The following is a 25,328-nucleotide window of genomic DNA, read 5'->3' as shown; positions in this document are numbered from 1 at the left end:
CTTTACAGTGTTGTGTTAGTTTCCATTCAACAAAGCGCATCAGCTAAAGTACCCGTGCATCCCCTCGCGTGTAGGCCTGCCTCCACGTCCCACCCTCTAGGGCGTCACACAGCACTGAGCTGAGCTCCCCGTGCCGTACACCCAGTCTCCGCCAGCGCTCTGCTTTACACATGGGAGTGTGTCTGTGTCAATCCTAACCTTCCAGTTTGCCCCACCATCCCCTTCCCCACTGTGTCCTCAAGTCTGTTCTCTGTGTCTGTGTCTCTATTCCTGCCCTGCAGATAGGTTCATCAGTGCCATCTTCCTAGATTCCATATATATGTGTTAATACAGGACATTTGTTTTTCTCTTTCTGACTTACTTCATTCTGTGTGACAGACTCTAGGTTCATTCACATCACTGCAAATGACCCAGTTTTGTTCCTTTCTATGGCAGAGTAGTATTCCATTGTGTATATATACCACATTTTCTTTGTCAGTCCATCTGTCAATATTTTGCAGAACATTTACTGTTCCAGGTGCTAAGTGTTTATACATGTGTTTTCATCTGGCCTTCTAACTGTTTTTATGAGATTGATGCTGTTCCTCAGATTCAAGAAGGTTGTGTACCTTGTCCAAGGTCCTTCTTGGGAACTTGCAAGGGAAGTAACAGATCTAGGATTTGATCAGATTTACTGGTCTCCAGAGACTGTGAGCCCTGCTTCCACAATACATCTCTGTCTTTTTGTTAGGTTTTATGTGTGGGCTGTGTCTCTCTACCTAACCTGTAAACCCTTTCAAGAAAGTGAATTAATGGAGCAGAAAGAGGATGAGTATCCAGGGAACTGCTTTCTAACCTCACATCCACCCTTAGCTGAAACCACTTCTTTCCCACCTTTTCCTTCTTTACAAGAGGAAGGAATACATCCTACCCTCCTGAGTCTTCCAAGACTTGTTGGTAGAGCTTTGAGATTCAGACATAATCTGCTGACAGTCTGAGATGATAGAAATAGGTAAATGGATTTGTGTTGAGAATATCTGAATTTAAGTAGAACTTAGAGTCAAACGAGAATGATGAGACAGTTCTACAACATCCCATTTTCACCTCCCAGCATGTCCAAGAAGACTTAACTCACCTGCCTGTCTGGCCGCCTCTCTCAGAAATAAAAGGGTTATCATGTGAGAGATGTTTCTTGACACGTTGTTTGAAATGAAAAATGATGAGATCAGTCTCATTTGGCTGACTGGTTTGACAATGCCTTTGCCAGCCTTGTTGTGTAGTAGATAGTTTACATAAATTATACACACTAAACCTGTAGTTCCAAGGTTTTAGCACAAATACAAAGCACATGATAAGATCTAAGTATTTTATAATCTCTGTATTGGGAAAGGTGTTTTTCAGTTAGTACTTACATTTTCCAAAACTTTCAAAGTATATGGAGAAAAATGAGGTACCCCTAAACAAAGGAGTAAAGATACATAATTCACAGTCATTCGATAAGTCTCAGAAAAACCATTTGAGATGCTTCCAAGGTTGACTGAAAATCTCCATCTCATTAAAATAAAGTTTTAATGCAATTTTTCCATATGTATAATAGCTATAAGAAGTTTAATATTAAATTAAAAATAGGATATAACCGTCATGATAATTCAATCCAAGAGAATTTTTATTTCTCATGGTAGGACAGCCTTTGGACCATAGGAAATAAAAATGAAAATATTGCACTGTAATGGAGAAGCAGCATAACACCACAAACATTAAAATATATTAAGACAGAATTCTATGTGGAATAGGTTGCAGGAATGACCCTTGGTCCATGACCAGAGCTTCTCTCAGAAACTTGGTGTTTTGTGTAGATGAATGGTTTGACATGCTGTATAAACTGGCAGATTCTTGACTGCATCTGGGTGGACTCTTTCATCCCTGATTTGTTCCAGGGTCAGCTCTGTATGTGGGCTTCCCAGGTGGCTCAGTGGTAGAGAATCTGCCGGCCAGTGCAAGAGACATGAGAGATGCAAGTTTGATCCCTGGGTCAGGAAGATCCCCTGGAGGAGGAAATGACAACCCCCTCCAGTATTCTTGCCTGGAGAATCACATGGACAGAGGAGCCTGGCGGGCTACAGTCTACGGGGTCACAAAGAGACAAGTGAGTGACTGAGCACACATATGCATACACACACACACACACCTGTATATATGATTTGTCTTGGTTTAAAATCCCTCAGACATTCTGGACAAGTGATGTAATCAGACATTTCAAAAGGGTTCACTGAGGCCCAGAAATGCCCTGGTTGACCAGAGGGATTTGCCCTGTGACTGAGCCCTGGGCTGGAGGCAAAGGGTCAGATTCTCTTGATCCTTCTCCAAGCTGAGTTTGCTTATAAAAAAGAGAAAAATAAGAGGAAAAATGGCATTAGATTTAGTAACCATGAACGTTACCAATAATGACAAACACTTGAAAAAAAAGTCAATATACTAATAAAATGTTAACAATGCAACTCTACAGATGAGAGAATTCTCCAGTAAATCTCTGTTCAGAACCCTGATCCTCAAGTGGAAGAGATCGTGTTTCTAGTGAATTTTCAGCTCACTGCCAGTCAAGGGAGCCTATTTTAAGAAACATCTATGTTTTGTGTCTGGTAAAATGGAGGAACCATCCATATTAAAAGGAGCTTTCCAAATTAATTGGAAAGATCAAACATTTAACTGCTACAATGTAAGTTGGTTTTTGGGAGCTGTCATGTTTTACAGGCTCTCTGGTACCAAAGTCACAAGTCCCAGAAGAAGAATGTTGCTGACGTGATACTACTCCCCAGGTCACAGTTGCAGTCTGGTTGTGAAGTTGGCCTCAGTTTCCATGTGTGTCTTGGGGGACTCTGTCTTTTCTCCTTAAAGTGGAGAAAAATCAATGTTACTTAAAAAAAAAAAAAGCAGTTGGGTGCATTCCCCTGGCCCTTACTAACCACACATTGGCCTGTGGGTGAGCAAGTTCTTTACCTTTCCTCTTCTCTGAAGTGCAGGTGGCACTGACCTCCCAGGACTGTCTGAGGATTAGGTGATGTGTTCTTTTGAGCCTTCTGAGAAGCAGACATCAGGATGAGACTAAACGTGCAAAGGTGTTGTTGGAAGAAATGCCTGTGAGAGACAGTGGGGTGGGAGCCTGGGAAAATCAAGAGGGCAGAGACTGTGAGGAGGCAAGGCTGACTCTCAGGGAAGGGGGAGGGAGGAAGGGAAAGCGGTCAGACACCCGTGCCGTCTGAGGAAGGCTCCACATGGCGTGGGGGCCCTGGCCCAGCAACTGTCCTTGTTGTCGGAGGTCTGCAAGGTGGCCTGTGGCTCCCAAACGGGGTGAAAGTGCCTGGCATGCAGCAGGTACGCTGCTCCAGTTTGCATTGCTTTCTGTACTTTTGGAGTCAAGTCTCATTCTTCCATGGCTTCAGTTAGTCAATTTTCTTAAGCCATATTTTCCTTTACTACTTTTTTTTTTTTTTTTTTTTTAATTTTAACTGAAGCCTCCATCACAGTACCAACTTAAAGAACAGTGACTCTGATTTATTCATTTCACCACTGGTAGTGTGAAAAGCTATCTCTTCCTAACCTTGGGCCCTTCACAGTTGCCAATTTGGTAGTTTCTGATGTGATTAGAAGGGTAGTACAATTGAGTTTTCTAAGATACAAATCCAATTGTTTTTCTCATTGTCTGAGGCTGGGTTGAGCACAATGTGAAAGTCTCTCTGCTTACTTTATGCGTCTGACCATATCTCTTCTCACTCGGTTCATCTTTCTGCTCCAGTGATAATGGTGATGGTACGCAGCAGTGATAGGCAGACCCACCTGAGACCGCAGGCCCCTGCTATCTAGGGATGCCCAAGTGGCATAGTTACAGCCAGTGGACCACTGGGGGAGATGACTGGGGTGGGGCTTTTGGACAAGCTTCTGTTTTCCAATTGAAAAGAGTTTGAGGCGGTGAACATCTTATCCTTTGCCCTCCTTCCCTTCCTCCCACGTGAAAGCTGGAGAAGCAGCAGCCCTCTTTTTGTGAGGCTGCAGGAATGGGGACAGCCCCACGTCGCAGGGATGGTAAATCATAGACCTTGTAGCCTGGGTCCTTGAAAGCGTCTCTGAGCGGTTGCACCCACCAAAGCTGCCTCTTGCCAGACTTTTCATTTGAATTTGATTAACATCTGTTCTTACCATTGAGTTAGGTTTTGTGTTGCAGATGCTCTCGGGTCTATTTTACCACAGTTGGATTTCACCTATCGAAGCACGTAAGGCTTGGCGTTTTAACTGCTGGCATCCTTGTCTGCACTGGACAAGATGGTGAATGTTCTGGTGACTTTTTTCTTCACTTTACTATGCTTAAGGCATTGAGCTGAGTCCTGGGATATAGAAGGAAGCCCCCAGTCCCTCTCAAAGAATACATACATTTCAACAAAAAATTATACTGAAGGAATGAGTGTAGAGACAGCCTATTGAATGAGGATCTAATCTAGGCAGGGAGGAGGTCATGGACACCTGGGTGTGAGAATAGCCAGGTAGAGGGAGGGAGAGATGGTAGTTAAGAATAGGTGCAACATCCTAGAAAACACTGTGTAAAGATCTCAAAGGGGCTTCCCTGGGGGCTGTCAGTAGAGAGTCCACCCGCAATATGGGAGGCCTGGCTTCGATCCCTGGGTCGGGAAGATCCCCTGGAGAAGGAAATGGCAGCCCACTCCAGTATTCTTGCCTGGAGAATTCCATGAACAGAGGAGCCTGGTGGGCTACAGTCCATGGGGTCACAAACAGTCAGACACGAGTGAGTGACTTTCACTTTTTCAAAGAACTGAAAGGAGCCTGATGCAGCCAGTAGTTAGAGTTGGAAGAGAAGAGTGGTAAATGATGAAGAGGGGCAGAAAGCTCAGGAGAAGTCATCAGGACCTGATTTTATGGGCTGTGATAAGGTTGACAGTGTTCTCAGAGATGAGGTGAAGGAGGGTGTTGTGGCCCTATCTGTGTGTGAGGAAACTTGCCAGGTGATTAAATACATCCCAGAGTCACTAGGCAAGTCGCAAGGCCAGTGGCTGGGCAGTGGTGCAGGGATTAGAGGTAGGGGAATCTGACAGGGAGGATTTTGTCAGATTCTAGGGAAAGATACTGGAGTTCTGGGGTACAGTTAATGAAAGTGCGTTTAGAGAAGAATGAGTGAGTACTAGTGTTTGGGTTGACTGGAGGTAAAAATGCAGGCAGAAGGGACATCTAGAATGTGTTGTAGATTTGGGGCATAAAGGGTATAACCAGTGACCAGGTTGGGGTGTGCCATGGACCGCAGTGCAGTTCAGATTGTTGGGTCAAAGATCCTTGAGCGTGTATGGCAGTTCACCCTTCCTAAGCTTGTGATCTTGGCGAGGTTGACTCTGATCCTCAAGAGACCTTGTCTATGCTGCTGCGCTGATCACAGACTCGTCACAGGTGGTGTGACCAGGGCTGGGTGGGAGAACTCACATGGAGCTCGGAGCAGAGAGCTCATATTTCACCTTAATTATTTTTGTTGAGTCAGGGAAGGAAGAGAAAGAGGGCAGTTTTGTAAGTGGTGAGTCTGAGAGACCAAAAGGCCATTCAGTGTAGATATCCAGTCAAAGTATTTGGAGGTGGCTGGAGATACAGACTAGGAATCATGTGTTTGTTTAGTCACCCAGTATTTATGGAGCACCCACCATACAATAAGTGTTCCTGGGCGCTAATGTGTTGATGGTATTTGAATCCAGGAGAAAAGGGCCACTGGTCAGCCCCCTGAAGAACCAGGATAGTTAAGGGGTAGAGGAGTAGTTCTCACAACTGGTATCAGGATCGCCTGGAGGGCATGTCACCACATCTCCAGGCTCTACCCTAGACGTCTGACGCAGTGGGTCTGGAGTGAGGGCTGGGCGTCTGCCTTTCTGAGACAGCCCCCTCTGTTGTCATGCTGCTTCTGGTCCAGGTCCCACTGCTGGTGGTTCCAGACTAGAAGAGAGACTTGGCTGTAAGAAGACTGCTGGGGAGACATAAAGGGATATGAGGAGAAGCCAAGATAATGAAAGTTTTGTAAAGGAAGCAGTAGGTATATCTGCTACATGTTGCTGAGAGTGCTAAAAAGTCAAACTGGATCAAATAAACAGAGGCTTTGAACACATTTTTTCCTTGTGGCACATTTGCCTAGTGGCTCAGATGGTAAAGAATCTGTCTGCAGTGTGGGAGACCCAGGTTCGATCCCTGGGTTGGAAGATCCCCTGCAAAAGGAAATGTCCATCTACTCCAGTATTCTTGCCAGGAGAATTCCATGGACAGAGAAGCCTGGTGGGCTACAATCCATGGGATCACAAAGAGTCAGACACAACTGAGTGACTAACACTTAGCTTTGCTGGGATAGAGAAACTGTATTGGAAAAGAAAGTTTCTTTGGGTAAATATCTGGTTAAACACTGTCTGAAATAAAGCTAAACATAATTGTTTTCAGCAATACTTCTTCATGCCTTATATACACAAATAAACTTTGCACAATGCCAATAGAGGAATTCAGAAAGCATGTTTTCCAAAATTATTTAACAATGAAATATATATTTTCTGTATTACTGTCTTAGGGACAAGTAGTCCAAGAACCCCCTTGGAAATCATCTGTCTATATTTCTAAGCCTTAAGGATGAGTGATCCAAGGAACGCCCTTTGGAACTGGTCTCTGTGCTGTTCTAATCCTGATTGTGGTTTAGAACTGGGGAAGGAGGTCTCATATCTTTATCAACCTCCCAGAAAACTTGGGGTTTGAATGGAATTACTTTTGTGAAACTTGGACTGTGTATAAGTCCTGTGCAGTTTAGCAGCATATTCCAAGTCTTTGGATGATGATTAACTTGGAGATAAGATACTGATTCTTGCTCAGGTATTTGGTAGGTTATACTCGGATTTTTAGCACTAGAGTAATTGATACTTAAGGCATTTGCTCCCTTAAATTATTTCTTTAAAATGCTGTCTAAAGTTAAAGATAACCTCTTTGTAACATACATAGCTATATATATTAGTGTTACTTTTTTTTTTTGAAAACACCTCTTTTCTTTAAAATATGTAGCAGCAAAATCTATACTAGAAGAGATTGCAGTCACCATATGCTCTGCACATTGAAAGCCAATACATGCATGGCTTCAGTCACGGAAAATCACTGAAGCAAGAACCTTAACAATTTGGATCTTCTCTTTGATAAGACCAATATGTGAATGCAGCTTAGTGCAACATAATGAACAAAATTTTGCTGCTTTGGTTTTGAAATGCTTTCTTGAGAACAGAAATAAGGTCAAATCAAGGACCTTGGTGGGAGGAGGATAACTTGACTAGATAAACATAAAGTCTCTTCTAGCTCTAAAATTCCATAGTTCTTGAGAAATAATCACTTATGTGATTTTTTGGCTAACATGAAAGTTAGCTCACAATGTAGAGGAGATACAGGGAAAAAATGGAAAAGGAAAATGCATTGACGTGTTCTGGCTCTTCCTAGACTAGCATCATCTTACCTTTCTAGTCCTGTGAACTATCAATATTAACCCTTGTAGTTGATTCACTAATGTTTGAGTAAAACATAAATTTATTTTTTCCGTCTGTTGTACCTCGATCCACACTCTCCTCTCAACATTCCTTGACTGTCCACGTGTGATTCTCCATCATGACCTAGCTGAATCCCAATTTATCCAGGAAGTGCTTATATGCTGAGGACTTCAACAGAAAACATGCTACTGACAGTATTTATTACAATCATTTATATAGCCCATTTAAAATCTCAAAGCATTTTTACAAAAAATATTCTCCCTACTTTTCATGATAACCTTGGGAAACAAGTTATTATAATGATGTGGTATTAAAGGAGGAAAAAGAAAAAAGTCTCCAAGGTCTTAAATGCCAAAAAGTTGTAGACTTGGACCTAAGAAAGTATGCTACAAATTTTATACTCTGTTCTCCATTATATGCCTGTCTTTCCCCCCATAGAACTATTTGACACTTATTTACCCATTTATTCATTCAACAAATATTTGTTTAGCCCCTACTCTATGCTGTTATACTGCATGTTTCTGTAATACATATTAGCACATACACAACTGTTAAGTAAAATGATGTCAAAACATGCAGTCATGGGTGGGGGGAGTGATGAGTTAGGAGTTTGTCATTAATGTATACACGTCACTATATATTGGGCTTCCCTGGTGGCTCAGATGTTAAAAATACGTCTGCAATGCAGGAGACTTGGGTTCGCTCCCTGGTTCGGGAAGATCCCCTGGAGAAGGGAAGGGCAACCCACTCCAGTATGCCTGCCTGGAGAATCCCCATGGACAGAGGAGCCTGGTGGGCTACAGTGTATGGGGTCTCGAGGAGTCAGGACCCCATATACACATCGCTATGTATAAAATAGGGAAAGAGAAACAAGAGCCCGCTGCATCATACAGGGCATGCTAGTCAGTGTCTTGTAATAACCTGTAACGGAAAAGAATCTGAAAAAGTATATGTGTGTGTGTGTATGCACATGTATATGTATTTATGTAGTGATCATGTTGCCGTATGCTTGAAGCTAACACAGCTGAATGCAATAAGCTATGTGGACTTGGGATTATGTGTACGGGCCCATTTCTGCATTTGTCCTCTTGACTCTGCGTGTCTCTGTGTTCTGTCCGGGAAGCATTTATTATGCTAGTCTTCATCTTTTTGCATTTTTACCTTCTCGCTAAGACCCAATGTTTAAAAATTTGTTGAAGTATAGTTGATTTCCAATGGTGTGTTAATTTCTTCTGTATAGCCGAGTGACTCAGTTATACATATATGAGTGTATTCTTTTTCATACAAGATAGTATAGTTTCCTATGGTTATACAGTAGGACCTTGTTGTTTATCCACCATATGTATGATAGTTTGCCTCTGCTAATACCAAACTCCTCTTCCCTCCCTCCCCGCTGCCTTGGCAAAACTCTGTTTTCTATGTCTGTGAGTCTGTTTCTGTTTCACTGATAGGTGCATTTGTGTCCTATTTTAAATTCCACGTATAAGAGGTATCACATGATATATGTCTTTGTCTGACTTAGCTTAGTGTGATAATTTCTAGGTCTATCCATATTGCTGCAAAGTGCAGTAACACAACTAAGTTTTAACCTTCTCTTTAAACTACTTCCATCAAGCTATTCCCACCTTTTGTTTGTAAGTTGAAGTCTTTCTGTATGCTGTAGTTTCATTTACTAAGTATTCATCACGTCTTAACTTTGCCAGAATATTTGTTAGGCTGATATTTTTGTTTCTACGCTGATCACAAGGTGCATACATTTAGAATGGTCTGCCCTGACCTATTTTTGTTCTGTTGCCTCCGATTTTAATGTGTAATTTTGCAGAGCATAAGGGCTTTAATAATGTATATATTGCGTGTTTGCATAGATGCCTGTACTTGCTGAGTAACTAATGAATATGCATGTGTTTGTGTCTGCGTGTATATTCTCTACCAAGTGTCTAAATTCAACATGTCTTTCCCTGAACTATTTATGTCTCAAAGTAAAAAGGAATATCACTTTTAATTATTCTAGTCTAGGGATTATGAGAACGCTACTTTGCCCTAAGTTCTTGAACGTTTAATTTTCACACACACACACACACAAAAGTAAATATGGGTCTTCCTATGTCCACTTTTGGCAACTCAGGATTTGAACCCAGAGCAGGCTATAGCTCTATAACACTTCCTATTCTACTTTTTCATGCTGTTTCCATTTTGTAAAAAATAAATATTGAATGCCTTATCTTAAATATTGTTCTACTTAAGCCTAAAGTGCTGGCAAAAAAAGTTAAATTGTTGGTCTTGTCTTTTCTACCTTACCGTCAAAGCCTTTCAAGTAAGTTTTATAGTTTCCCTCTTAGGTCTAGTCCTTCTAACATGACTGTCTTACCATTTTACTCCAAGCCCTCTAATAATGAAACGCCTTAGCAACGTCTCATTGAAAGATAAGCACAAGAATAACCAAATGATGTAAATGGTAAATATAAAATATAGAGTAAATGTAAATGAGCTTTGTGATTTCTCAGGGCCCATGATATATGTGCTTATAAAGGGGAGCTGCTGCTGCTGCTAGGTTGCTTCAGTCGTGTTCGACTCCGTGCGACCCTATAGACGGCAGCCCATCAGGCTCCGCCGTCCCTGGGATTCCCCAGGCAAGAACACTGGAGTGGCTTGCCACTCCCTTCTCTATAAAGGGGAGCTATGTTCATGCAAATAATGCTAGCCGCTATAACAGATAAAACTCGGACCCCTCAGATCTCATGTAAGAAGGCTTTCTTTGTCACTCAGCCATCAGCCTTGAGGGCTCCTGATCTGGCAACTTCTCCAAGCTTGAATTTAAAGCTTTCATTTCTTTCCATTTTGTAACCATAAAATTTCGATGAATGAGTCTCACAACTGCCCTGGGGGTCATCTCCATCTCAGCCAACCGGAAGCAGAAACACTGGAGAGTTTCACAAGGAGGATTTTATGTGCAGAGCCCTGAATGGCTGCTCCTTTCCACGGGCCAGAACTCATTCATCGGGCTACTTTTAAGCCCAAGGAGTGTAGTCTAATTGTGTCTGAAAGGAAAAGGAACTACATTCTGTGAAAAGCTGGCCAGTTTCTGTCTACCAAAGGGTGGACATAAGTTCTTTAACAGTTCAAGTTTTACATCTAACTATTGCTTCCAGCAGAATAAATTTCTCTCTGGCAAGCTGTGATAAATGTTATGACTTTCTATTTTATTTTATAGCACCTCTGCTCCATTCCTTCTAAATTGCCTTATTGCCGTTCATTATGGGTGCTAATGATGAATTAAGTTGGACTGCTTAATAATTAAAAGTATTTCTAGGATAAAACCATATTTTCTCTCAGAGGAAATTTATTTGGCTTTGTTCACAGCTGCAATATACTGTGTAAGAGAATTAGAATTCTTAAGAAATAAGTGAGCAGACCTCTTAGTAAGTGACATGGATGCGATTGTTCGTCTTGACTGTAAAAGAAAAGAGCTTGTACAAAATATAGACAGGGACTTATTACAGAGATAACATAAAAAATAGTGGTACAAACTTCTGAGAATTACTTTGAGAATGCTAATCCTTGAATGAGCTGGTGTGTCTGAAAGCCAGCTCTAAAAACAACCAATTTCTGATGCATATTTGGAGAAAGAGGCTAGGAAGAATAGTTCTATGGATTGGGATTAAGCATTAGTGTTACCTAATGTCTTGGGGGCAGGAGGAGAAGGGGACGACAGAGGATGAGCTGGCTGGATGGCATCACCGACTCGATGGATATGAGTTTGAGTAAACTCCGGGAGCTGGTGATGGACAGGGAGGCCTGGCATGTTGCGATTCATGGGGTTGCAAAGAGTCTGACACTGACAGGACTAAGCAACTGAACTGAATGCCAAAAGGAGTTATTCCGTTTTTACCTTTTGTTTGTTTTCTGTAAAGTAGTATCATTTTAGCACTGCAAAAAGTTGGGTAAACCTGGATACTATGTTTCCTTGATGAATGGCAGTAGAGGATCTATGCATGTACCAATTGAAGGTTAAAATGTGTGTCTTTGAAGTGTATTTTGAAGTGTATTTTCCACCAAACTATGGTGGTGACTTCGGTGGCTCAGATGGTAGAGCGTCTGCCTACAATGCAGGAGACCTGAGTTCGATCCCTGGGTCGGGAAGATCCCCTGGAGAAGGAAATGGCAACCCACTCCAGTATTTTTGCCTGGAAAATCATTCTTGCCTGGAGCCTAGTAGGCTATAGTCCATGGGGTTGCAAAGAGTCGGACACAACTGAGTGACTTCACTTTCACTCACTTTCCTGGGAAGAGAGTTCATATCTCTCATTCCACTGTCAAAGCCTCCTGTGATAACCCCCTAAAAGGCTTAGAACCTGCTGATATAAGAAGACTTCGGTCTTCGGATGGATGAAATATAGAGCATACGGTGGCTTTAAAGAATTTCAGGTCTGCAGACCTAGACAATGTTTCGGAATGCTGAAAAGCATGGACGTGGAATCTTAGCACCATTTTTAGTAACATTTACTTGTGCGCATATTTGGCAAACAAGTTTCACTTACATGCCCTTTCCCTGTCTTGTGTCATGCTTCCACATCCTAATGGAAGAAAGAGAGTTGCTAGAGATTTCGGTGGGTGGGGGGTCTGACAGGGAGGCCACACGGTGCTGTAGCAGGGCCCCAGATCGCAGGCATTGGCATCAGGCCCGGGGTTCAAAGCCCACTCTTCCTGTCTAGGTTTCTCCAGCAGGACAGGGGCCCTCACCCCTCCTGCACCTGTGCCCTCCGAGAGGAGGATTTATGCACCTGTTTCTTTGTGCTGATATGAAGAGTGAATTAATAATGCATGTAACATACTTAATATGGTGCCCAGTACACAGTACAGTCTCAACAAGTGGCACTTAATATTTGCTGTCTTTAAACATTGTTTGTCAGGTAATAAGATGAATGGAGTTTACTATGGGTGGCCTGTAAGGAGGATAGAAATGGAGTTATAGGAAGACACAGTTCAGCTTAGCAGGGAGAATCTTATAATGGTTATAGAAACAGATAAAAATAGAACCAGGGCACAGGGCAATGAGTGCTGTCATCAGCAGTGTTTAAATGGAAGAAGCCACCACTTCTTGTAAGAGGAGAAAATCTTTCTATGTGACTAAACTAAGTTGCATCTGACTTCCTTTCTAAAGTTAATATTCCACGAGTGTTTTCTACAACTACCCCCTAGATTCAGTTGTTAGAAAGAACTTGAATCTGATCATAATTTGTGTGATGTTTCTCTACCTCCTGCCCTTAAGAAAAATAGGTTTTCAAAGAGTAGTTCACTAAATTTTTCAACTCCAGGAAGAGACTGGAAGATAGGAAAATGATCCCATGTAGGTAGGTCTTTTCTTATTTCAAGAAATGTTGACCCATGAGTGTCTGAAATGACAGTTCACATTTGTTGTAGCTGTTCTTTGCTTAACAGAGTTTTTCCTCTGCTATTTACTTCAATTTATAAACAACTCTATAGGGACATAGCAAACATCTGAAGTCTTTTTTTCGTACATCAGAGATCACCTATAATAGTGAATACAGAAATTTAGTTAATGCATGTCTCTTTAACTCATGGGAAGCCTGAAAAATATACTGTCAGAACAAATTTATGCTTTCATTTCTTTCTAGAACAGCAAGGTTGAAATTAAATGAAATACCGTATTAGGAAATAGTATTTATAAAAAGTAACTTTCTACTGTTGTCTATCACAATTAGTGGACAACAGTATGCCAGGAATTCCTCCTATCAAAATATAATCATGTTTTAAATTAAAATGATTCACAGTCTGGGTTTGTTCATGAGCCCCTCATGGATGTTGGTCTTTATGGTCCCATATTTTCAACTTTTTTGGAGAAGTATCAAGATTAATTTGAATGATTGGGTCAATAGCTGTAAATATATATGAGTAAGCCCAGAAGTTAACGTGAGAACACTGGATGTCCAGTCTAACATAGTACGCTAGCGCTACCTGCTACCATTCTGGGTTTACTCACTGTGTCTTAGCAGTAGAATAGTTTATTTTGGAAATTGAACCAGCTCTGTAAAGACAGCTTGTCTATTTCTGTGCAGTGGAAATATGTACAAGTCAGTCACAGGGAGGAGATGAGCATGGCCAGGGTGGTGCCGGCCACACACGGGCCTGTGTGACGCAGGACAGCAGGCACTCAGCGTGGGAGAGTGCCATCCTTCGGGTCCTGTCCCTGCCGCCTCTGTAGGCCCCGGCGTGTTATCACTCAGGGTCAGCGGCGGGGCATGGGTCGTAAGCTGCGCTTACTAAGCTACTAAGTAGTTAACATCCCTGTACTAAGCTAGTTTATGCCCCATGTACTAAGCTACTAGCATCCCTTAATAGCACAGGAAGGATCTGAACCTGTACACGTCTCCTCAGCTATCACACTTTCCAGGGCTTTCCTGTGGCATCTCAGTCATGTGGCATGGGGTGCTCTTGGATTCCTGGCATATCACCACTCACTGAAGCTTCAAAGCTTTTCAAGGTGGGACATGATGCCCCAGGATTAGTGGAGGAAGGCCAGGACAGGTATTATGCCTTCTCAGATGGGCTTCACGTTGTTACAAGGAGAGGCAAGTAAGCCTCTCGATTTGGCCACACAGCGTCTTATGCTGATTATGTGTATAAATGCATTGGGCAGGATGATGTCGTCATCTCCAGACTAACAGAGATGCTACTGCCAGTCCTAACCACCACGTTACCAATATGCTTCACTGTGCTCTGTCTCTATGACACTTTAGACTTTTTCTGTCTGTGAAAGTGATTATGGTACCTTGGCTTTGCACGGGAGACCCACATACCATGTGTCACATGGAGATCCACAGTTTGGCTTTAGAAATTGGATTTGAAAGATACAAGTGACCATTTAAAACTGTGTACTTAGTGGAGGAAAAAAAACCTGTAAGAAACATTTCTTTTTTTCTATATATGTATTTTTTTTTAATTGGAAGCTAATTGCTTTAAAATATTGTGTTGGTGTCTGCCGTGCATGCACGCTCTGTCATTTCACTCATGTCCGACTCTTTGTGACCCCATGGACTGTAGCCTGCCAGGCTCCTCTGTCCATGGATTCTCCAGGCAAGTACACTGGAATGGGTTGCTGTGTCCTCTTCCAGGGAATCTTCCCAGCTCAGGGATCAAACCTGCAGCCTCTCCTGCGTCTTGTGCATTGCAGGCAGAGTCTTTACCCTGGAGCCACCCTGGAAGCCTGGTCTCTGCCATACAGCACAGGAAGTCAGCCATAACTGATTTACCCCTCCCTCTTGAGCCTCCCACCGCTGCGCACCCACCCGTCTAGGTCATCACAGAGCAGGAGGCCGAGCGCCCTGTTAGCAGCAGCTTCCCACGAGCTACCTGTTCTCCACTTGATAGTGCAGATATCTCAGTGCTGCTCACTCGGTTTGTCCTGCTGTCCTTCCCCTGCTGTGTCCACAAGTCCATTCTCTACATCTGTGTCTCTTCCTGTCTTGCAAATTGATTCATCAGTATCATTTTTCCAGATTCCATATATATATGTGTGCGTGTGTGTGAATATATATTTGTTTTTTTTCTTTCTTATTTCACTCTGTAGGACAGGCTCTGGGTTCATCCACATCACTCCAAATGAGCCAATTTCATTCCTTTTAATGCCTGAGTAATATTCCATTATACATATGTACCACAACTTTGAATAACTTGTTGACTCAGGTGAGAAATGGTCAAGGTTGAAGTAAGCAAAAACAAACCCTTTTGAAAGGAAGACCTTCCTTTAAAAAACCCTAGATCTATGCTGTCTGATGGAAATGGGATGCCAGTCAAATACATGATTTTTAGATTTTCTGATAGTCACATTGAGAAAAATAAAAACACAGCTGAAATTGTATTAGTTTTATTTAACTTTAGTAAATCCAAAAATATTCCAATGTGCAAAAAAATGGTTTAAAATAATGAACCTGTTTTACTGTCAACGTCTTAAACATCATTGTGCACTTTACACTCAGAGTGCATCTCCGTAGCATGTGTGACTGGTGACCGTCCTATTGGGCAGGCCAGCTCTAGACCAAAGGTCATGGTCCGTAGAATCATACCTTATCCGCTGGAGAAGTGTCTGACTAGAGAATAAATGCCCCAAATTATTTTTCATGAAAGAGCTTTTTTCCCCCCAGTATTTGTTTGTTGAAATATGGTTGATTTACAGTGCTATGTTAATTTCTGCTGTGCAACAAAGTGGTTTAGTTATACATATCTTCTTTTTAAATATTCTTTTTTACTATAGTTTATCACAAGAAATTGAATATAGTTCCCTGTGCTATACAATAGGACCTTGTTGTTTATCCATTCTGTATCCCAACCTCCCACCCCATCCGTCCCTCTCACCTCTGGCAACCACAGGTCTATTCTCCATGTCTGTGATTCTGTTTCTGTTTCACAGATAGGTTCGTTTGTGTTGCATTTTAGATTACACGTAGATATCACATAGCATTGGTCTTTCTCTTTCTAACTTACTCCACATAGTTATTTGCATCTGTGTTGCTGTAAATGGCACTCTTTCATTCTTTTTTCTGGTTGAGCAATATTCCATGTTTTACATACATAATATTCCATGTTATACATACATGTTATCCATTTATCTGTCAGTGGACATTTAGATTGTTTCCGTGTCTTGGATGTGGTAGATAAAACTGCTCTGAACATTGGGGTGAATGTATCTTTTGAATTAATGGTTTTTTTTCCTTGCATATATACATCCCCAGAAGTAGATCATATGGCAACTCTCTTTTTAGTTTTTTGAGGAATATCCATACGTTCTCCACAGTGGCTACACCAACTTGCATACCCCCAAACAGTGCTGGTGAAGGGTCTTGCCTTGATGTTGGTGGCTGCTAACTGATCAGGGTGGTGGTTGCTGAAAGTTGAAGTGGCTGTGGCAATTTCTTAAAATAAGACAGCAGTGAATTTTGCCTGATTGACTGATTCTTCCTTTCAAGACTGATCTCTCTGTAGCATGCAATACTGTTTGATAGCATTTTATCCTGAGTAGAATTTCTTTTAAAGTTGAAATCAGTTCTCCCAGATCCTGCTGCTGCTTTATCAACTAAGTTTATGTCATATTCTAAGTCCTTTGTCACTATTTCAACAGTCTTCACAGCATCTTCACCAGGAATAAATTCCATATCAAGAAACCACTTTCTTTGCTTCTCTGTAAGAAGCATCTCCTCATTTGTTAACAGTTTTCTCATGAGATTGTAGCAATTCAGTTTGATCTTTAGAGTCCACTTCTATCTTTAGGTTTTTGGTGTTTTTTTGTTTTTTGCAATTTTCAGTACATCAACAGTTATTTCCTCCACTGAAGTCTTGAACCCCTTAAAGTTATCCATAAGGGTTGGAATCAGCTTCCAAACTCATGTTCACACTGATGTTTTGACCTCTTCCCATAAACCAAAGATGTTCTTAATAGCCTCTAGAATGGTGAATCCTTTCCAGAAGTTTTTCAGTTTTCTAGATCCATCAGAGGAATCACTATCCATGGTACCTACAGCCTTATGAAATGTATTTCTTAAATATCATGACTGGAAAGTAAAAATTACCCCTTGATCCACAGGCTACAGAATGGACATTGTGTCAACAGACATGAGAACAGCATGAATGTCCTTGTACATCTTCCTCAGAGCTCTTGGGTGACTCAATCAGCATCATATTTTGAAAGGAATCTTTTTTTTTTTTTCTCAGCAGTGGGTCTCAACAGTGGCCTGGAAATATAAACTCTGGAAATAAATCATGTTGTAAACAGATGTGCTGTCATCTAGCTTTGTTGTTCCGTTTCTGGATCATAGACAGAGTTGATTTAGCATCATTCCTAAGGGGCCCAGGATTTCAGAATGGTAAATGAGCACTGGCTTCAACTTAGTCATCAGCATTAGCCCTGAACAGGAGAGTCAGCCTGTCCTTTGAAGCTTTGACTTCTCCTCTCTAGCTATGGAAGTCCGAGATGGTATCTTCTTCCAATATAAGGCTGTTTCATCTGTATTGGAAATCTGTTCTTTAGTTTAGCTGGCTGCATGGATTGTCCTTGCTGGGTCTTGTGGATCACTTGCTGTTCTACATCAGAGCTTGCTGCTTCACGTTGTACTTTTGTGTGTGGAGATGGCTTCTTTCCTTCGGCCTCATGAACCAACCTCTCCTAGCTTTAAACGTTTCTTCTGCAGCTTCCTCACCTTTCTTAGCCTTCATGGAATTCAAGAGGGTTGGGGCCTTTCTCTGTATTAGGCTGTGGTTTAAAGGAATGGTTCAGTTCAGTCCAGTCACTCAGTCGTGTCTGACTCTTTGTGACCCCATGAACCGCAGCACGCCTGGCCTCCCTGTCCATCACCAACTCCCGGAGTCTACCCAAACCCATGTCCATTGAGTCGATGACGCCATCCAACCATCTCATCCTCTGTCGTCCCCTTCTCCTCCTGCCGTCAATCTTTCCCAGCATCAGGGTCTTTTCAAATGAGTCAGCTCTTCACATCAGGTGGCCAGAGTATTGGAGCTTCAGCTTCAGCATCAGTCCTTCCAATGAACACCCAGGACTGATCTCCTTTAGGGTGGACTGGTTGGATCTCCTTGCAGTCCAAGGGACTCTCAAGAGTCTTCTCCAACACCACAGTTCAAAAGCATCAATTCTTCAGCGCTCAGCTTTCTTTATAGTCCCTCTCACATCCATACATGACCACTGGAAGAACCATAACTTTGACTAGACGGACCTTTTTTGGCAAAGTAATGTCTCTGCTTTTTAATATGCTATGCAGTTGGTTTAATCTTCTCTCTAGACCAATAAAACTCACTCCATCTCAGCCATAAGGCTGTTTCACTTTTTTATCATTTATGTTCACTGGAGTAGCACTTTTAATTTCCTCGAAGACGTTTTCCTCTGCATTCACAGCTTGGCTGTTTGGTGAGGAGGTCTGGGTCTCAGCCTGTCTCACTTTTGACGCGTGTTCCTCACTGAGCTTAATCTTTTCTGTCTTCTGATTGAAAGTGAGAGGTGTGTGACTCTTTCGCTTCCAGCACTTGGAGGCCATTGTAGGATTAGGCCTAATTTCAGTATTATTGTGTCTCAGGGGATAGGGGTGCCCAAGGAGAGGGAGAGAGGTGGGAAACAGCTCGTCAGTGGAGCAGTCAGAACACACAAATTTGTCAACTAAGTTTGCCATTTTATATGGGTGCAGATCATGGCACCCCAACACAAATATTGAACTGACCCAAAAGATCGTTCAGATTTTTCCATGACATGAAAAAATCTGAACAAACTTTTTGGCCAACCTAGTACAATAGTAACTTCAGAGATCACAGATCCCCATAACAAATATAATAATCATAGAAATGCTTGTAATATTTCAAAATTTACAAAATATGACACAGAGACAGAAAAGGTGAGCAAATGCTATTGAAGAAAATGGTGCCAATAGACTTGCTGGTTACAAGGTTGCCACAAACCCTCAATTTATAAAGAGCACATTACCTGTAATGTGCAATAAAGTGAGGCACAATAAAACGAGGTATGATTGTAAAGACTTAAAAACGAATGCCCAGAGTTCCATTGTTCATGGTCACAAAAACCAGAAAGAATCCGAACGTCCAAGTGGTGAAGGGCTAAAGAAATCACGGTGTATTCATACAATGGAATGTAATTCAACAGTAGAAAGGAACAAACTATTAATATGTGGTTTGACCTGGTTGAACCTCCTAAACATTTTGCTAAGTGCATGTGGTCAGTCACCAAAAGGCCTCATCCTCTACATTTTCATCTGTATGAATTGTCCAGGAAAGGCAAGTTTATGTAGAGAGACATTAGGTAAATGACTGCCTAGGAAGAAACAAGTAGGGGCTTCCAATGAACGAGAGGGCTCTTTTAGGGGTGATAGAGATGTTTTCAAGCTAAACTGTGAACGTGACTGCACACTTCTATAAATTCACTGAAAAATCACTAAATTTTACACGCAAAATGGAGGAATGTGTGTTAGTATCTCAGATCTGTTAAGCAGAGTTGTGAAACATAGAGACTAGTGGAACTCAGATGATGGGGTTCTCTCTGCAGGGGTTGGTGGCTCTGAGAGTGGAATCTGGTATATGATTTTCTTCACCTTTACTGTGTGCTTCTAGAAGTTAACATCTCTATGATTTATGTTACTCCTCTATGACATAGGAATAGCAGTAGTGTCTACCTGTTACCTAGGTTAAAAAAATTTTAATGAGATAAACTACTTTGTCATTGTGTTGTTATTTTAAATGCTAAGTCACGTCCAACTCTTTGTAACCCTGTGGACTATAGCCCACCAAGCTCCTCCTGGGATTTCCAGGCGAGAATACTGAAGTGGGCTGCCATTTCCTTCTCCGGGGGATCATCCCAACCCAGAGACTGAAGCCAGGTCTCTTGTGTCGGCAGGTAGATTGACCAGGGAAGCCCAAACAGTACGTTAGCACAGCATTTAGCACACTGAGAGCTTATCAGATGTCAACTCTTATTACCATGATGATGATGATGATGATGTAGGGGAATTGAATACATTTTCACTCTTTCTTTTGGCTCAAAGATCTTAATCTTGAATGAAATGAAAGTTATTTGCTCCCAAGATTTGGTATTGGGCTTTGTCAATAACCTTCCTGAAAGAGTCTGAATGGTATATGATGCTTTTCTAGGTCCTCATCCAACTTCTAATTTTACCCTGTCTCCCTCCTGGCTGTGCTTGCTTTGGTTTCTTCTCATCAGACTTCTCAGGGTGCTGTCCTAGCAGCTTCCTGGTTCTCCTCGGCTGTAGCTTGCTGTACTGTTGATGAGCTATGGCCTGCCTTGACACAAGAAGCCTACCACAGCTCAAAGAGGGCCTGAGGTCTTTGCCTACAAAGTAAAATGTGGCAGTTTTCACGTGTGCATTTGGTGATGACTTTTTTAGACACCTATAGACTTGTTTGTCGTAATGCAATTTTTGGTTGACATCATTTGAGAGCCAATCCTCAGCGAAGAAAAATAGGGTATTGCTCAAGTTTGCTGGGAGGTCAGCATTTGTTAAGGAGAAGATAAGAATTAAATTTCTGTTCACAGAAGTTGGGCGAATGCCAGTCATCCAAACTGAAGAGACTGAATTTAAGATTATTTGAAAATAAGAAGCAATTTTATTACTTTTCAAGAACACTAACCATGTGAAGTAGCTGTTAACCAAGTGTTTCCATGAAGGGGTCCTGCTGGGGCTTCTTTCAACTTGGCAATTAGCAGCGTCATTTACATACAAATCAAGAATGTGCTGAGGTCTTTAAAAAGTTCCCCATCCCAAATGAAGATCACAGTCCAAAAGAAATCTATTAATCTGTTAATGTGTGGAGCCGAAATTTCCTACATGTATGATAGAAAGCGTTACAACCAGCTCAGGACAAACAGAGATTTAAAATTGGAAAATTTGGAATCAACAAACCTAAATATTGTATTGAAAATGGCCATCTTCCTCATTCCATTGTCACTCTGATCGTCCAGATCTCTCAAATATTTCAGCTTCAGCTCTTAGTTTCCATGACCTTACAAAACTAACTCAAGAACTAGAAAAGGGTGATATGGTCGTGGGCACCGTCACAACACTTACTGGCAGCTGTGCTGGACAGGAGCTTTCCTTTCTGACCCCTAGTTCTGTTTTCTGTCCAGTCCGTTGTGTTCAATCTTCCTTCTGATTCAGGCACAAGCTGTTTGCACCTGTCTTCACCTCCATGGGCCATAAGCTCTGCTCCATAGCCTGCTATTGGCCTGTGGCCGTGTTGATCATTTCCCATCAGTCTCGCTCACCTTTGCTAGTCCCCTTTGAACAGGGGTGCATTTATAGTACCTCCCCAAAGATGGTTCTGCTTAGGTGATAGGATGTGACTGGCAAAGCAAAGTCCCTTTCCCTGTCAAGTAGCTCTCTTAAGCCTTCTATGACACTGCCTTCCCTCTTGAGTCTCTAATTCTATTAGAGACTGCAGCTATACCTCTAGGTCAAGGTTTACCAGTACAGACGCCTCCAAACCCAAGCAGGTGGAAACAGTCAAAATGGCACCTGTGTGTTCTGTGGGGCGCACTTACTGTGTACCGTCAGCTCAGTGCTACCAGTGTTGCCAGATGGTAAATCCAGGTTTCTAGGTAAAGTCTCCCAGTGAGTAAATGCTGGAAGACTATTTTCAATTTTTAAAACACTGAACAGTCCTAGCAATTTGTGAATGTAGCCCACGAGCCTATGCATTCTTTAAGTTCATTGTTTCATTGCAAATACAGGCACTGAGATTCTGTTGGGCGGCCAGCACTGAATACATACATACTTGTATTCTATAGTCAGTGCCAAGCCAATGGAGAAAATGCTGGCTTCCCCAGTATAATGAATTTTTCTGCATCCTTCTGCTCCCTGAAGGCTGTACCACCCTTTCCTCTATCTTTCCAGCCTGACTTAAGTTCAGCCCAGCTCCAGACTCTGGAGCCTACTCTGTCTTTGGTTAGATGAACATGAGGCATTCCTGACACCAGCATTTAGGTGACCAGCACCAACGCAGCATCTCTGGCCCAGCTGACCACATGCCTGGGTTTACCAATGAGTTTCCTACCTTGTCTTCAGCGCACCTTGTTTCCTCCCAGCATCCAATCATCAAGGAGGTCCCTGCAGCTGTTGTTCAGATCCCTGACCGTCCTTATCGCCAGTTCAGTCCCCTTCTACACAGTCTAATGCAGATTGTATCATCTTTCCCCAAATAACTGCACCAGTCCTCATTTCCTCAATGACGCCCGCCACCGGCCCCACCCCCAGTCCGTCCTCACTCTCTGCCACCCTCACCTCACTAAGAACACCACCACAGATGCTTTGGAAAGGAGTTTAAGCATGGACTATTATGGTTTATGAATTTGGCGTTAACTAACCTTGACTTTTTCTGATGCTGAGACTTACTGAAATATTTCTGAACTTAGACCAAGAAATAAAAATAGCAGAAACAGAATTAATTTGTGAAGAACAGCTCTGCAATTAGTGACCCAGTGCAGCAATTCTTAGACTATGCGACAGTTCTAAGAAATGATACATTTCCGGTGCCCTCAATCTGGTAGCGACTGTTGCACTTGCTGACTTGGAGATTTCAGGTTGGATGCAGTTCTGTTACCTGCCTGGCATTGTTTCTTTCCTCATAGATCTATTATTAGGCAATATGTATCCCTAGGCTCAGGAGATGCAGCTGAATTCCTTGTTCTACATACTGGGATCCTTCTTTATTACAGGAAAATAGTTTTAAAAGAACTTCTCTGTCAGATTAAGAACATAGGCTCTAGAGCTCAGCAGCGTTTGTTCAAATCCTTATTCTGCTGTTGCTATAGATGTAAGTCTAGGAAATGAAGATCCATATGTTTAAATGAATGGTTGCAAGTGCTTAACACAGAACTTCATCTTAGGGGGAGTGAGTGCTGATCGTGTTGGAAAATACTGGGTTTTTGTTGCTAGCTGTATGCTTCATCTGCAGGGAACAGATAATAATAAAGCCAACTTGTATCAAGCACTTACACTTTTGTAAGTACTGTGTCAAGCATTATTAAACCCTTCAATTTTCACAGCAATCCTGTTGTGTACATATTGATAGGAGATATACATTAATTTATAGGAGAATGATATAGGAGATATCATTCCCATTTCATAGATGAGGATACTGAGTTTGATAGAAACATTTTGTCCAAAGTCACACTCAGCTTGGGAGACCCAAGACACACAGGCAAGCTGCCTACCTCCAAAAAGTGGAAGTGTTAGTTGCCCAGTTGTGTCTGACTCTTTGTGACCCTATGGACTGTAGCCCACCAGGCTCCTCTGGCGTGGAATTCTCCAGGCAGGAATACTGGAGTGGATTGCCATTCCCTACTCCAGGGCATCTTCCCAACTCAGGAATCAAACCTGGGTCTCCTGCATTGCAGGCAGATTCTTGACCTCTGAGCCACCAGGAAGCCCATGCCTACTCCAATCTACTCTATTAAACTCTATTTGAGGCTGCCTCATGGATGTTGGGAAAGGATATAGAGAAGGTGGATCACATTTGAAATACAGAGCCCCTCCTTCAGAATAGAAAGACAAAATGCTCAGTGATGCAGCTGGCTGCTTCCAGCTTCTCTGAGAATCTCCTCCTGAAAGGGGTTGGGGGTATCTAAGGGTGTAAAACCCTCAGGGTCTCCGTGGGTCAGCTTGGCTAGAGATACCCAAATCTTGGGACAACTGCACAAGGCTAAATGTGTCAGAAAAATAACTGAGTAATTATACGTTAAGAATTCAACTGCAAAGAGACTATACTTTCTCTTTGTTCTGAGGTTCTTTATTTATATCCTGCTGACTTCCAAATGATGACTTGTGGCATGTTGCAACAAAAGACACACAAACAATAGAAATGTTCAGACAAGGGTAAAAGGCCAAGACACTGAGTACTTGAGCTGTTCATTTAGCACATTATTTTCCCAGCTGGGAAATCTGCTGAAAAACTGAACTAAGATCAGAAGGGTGCTTCATAAATATATAGGTTCATCTAGCGATATATTTGAAGTGCTTAGATAGCAGACCTCTCTCTATTTCACTATAATGGCCCAGTTTAATTTGTCATCTTTTTTTTTTCCCCTCCTTTTAAAGCATTGCTGAGACTTTAAGATACTCATTGTGAATTAATTTGGGATTTGGCATAATAACATTAATCATGCTAAAAGAATTCATTTGACAGTAATGCAGTATAATTAGTGATGTACTAAATCCATTGAGATCTACCAATAATTATAGAATCGTTATTTTAAAACCTTATATAGGCATTCATTTTTTCTTTTTTCTTTTTCTATTTTGAATCTGCAGCATGTAGAGTCTAAGACTCTAAGTTCTGACAATAGGCTTTTTGAAATACGGAGCAAAAGTATCAAGAATAAACCCTAGTAGACTTAGAAGTAACCTTAGAGACCCTTTGCTTGGGGTAAGGTGCAGGATTTACCTTAAAGGAGACCAGAATCCTGAAATTGTCTGGCCAAATCACATGGAGTTATTGAGAAGTCTTGAGAAAGCAAAAGGGACTGCACAGACCTAAAGTTTCCTGGCCGTGGTGGTATGGTTTAGTTGCTAGTCGTATCTGACTGTTTGTGACCCCCTGGACTGTAGCCCGCCAGGCTCCTCTGTCCATGGGATTCTCCAAGCAAGAATACTGGAGTGGGTTGCCATGCCCTCCTCCAGGGGATCTTCCCGACCCAGGGATCAAACACAAGTCTCCTGTATCTGCTGCTTGGCAGGTGGATTCTTTACAAGCTAACAAAGCTTAAAAACTGGCAGTGTGAGGAAATACCTAGGTAATCCTATTCATGTGTTGTGGTGATGTTTAGTCTTTCTTAAAAGCACTTATAGTCTATTTGGCATGGAGAGAGGCGAGGAGCATGGTTTCTGTGTTTGTAGATTTTTAAAAATTTCAACAGAATGAGATCTTCGAAATCAACATGCCAAATTGTATCATTTTACAGAAGAGCAATATGACTGAGGCTGTGTGACTTGTTCGGGTGCAAGATCTGATGACCCAGCCAGGTCTAGACCCCAGCTGTCAGCATCCAGCAATCACAGTCTTCTAGTCACAAGCTCTCATTTTGGTAGGCATTCAGAATCAGTCCTTTCATCAGGAGTCCCTAGAAAGAACTAAATCCCAGTGTCCTAAGAATCTCGACATTCTCAGGACATTATATCTAGAATGGTAATGACTTTATACCATCTTTGAGAAGATTGTGAAAGTAATTTTTCAGATGGATTTCTGCGTCCTTTGGCTCAG

The 25,328-nt window shown here is 42.0% G+C and overlaps 1 pseudogene; it reads right to left on the bottom strand.

The window, feature by feature from the left end:
- The window catches only part of LOC122432423, a 33,677-nt pseudogene extending 15,091 nt beyond the window's left edge, over window positions 1-18,586 (bottom strand).
- Window positions 18,587-25,328: the final 6,742 nt, after the last annotated feature.

This window comes from Cervus canadensis, chromosome 31, assembly GCF_019320065.1.
Source record: "Cervus canadensis isolate Bull #8, Minnesota chromosome 31, ASM1932006v1, whole genome shotgun sequence".
In the NCBI taxonomy this organism is placed as follows: domain Eukaryota; kingdom Metazoa; phylum Chordata; class Mammalia; order Artiodactyla; family Cervidae; genus Cervus; species Cervus canadensis.
Note: the sequence above shows the minus strand (reverse complement) of the source record. Positions and strands in the feature narration are given on the sequence as shown.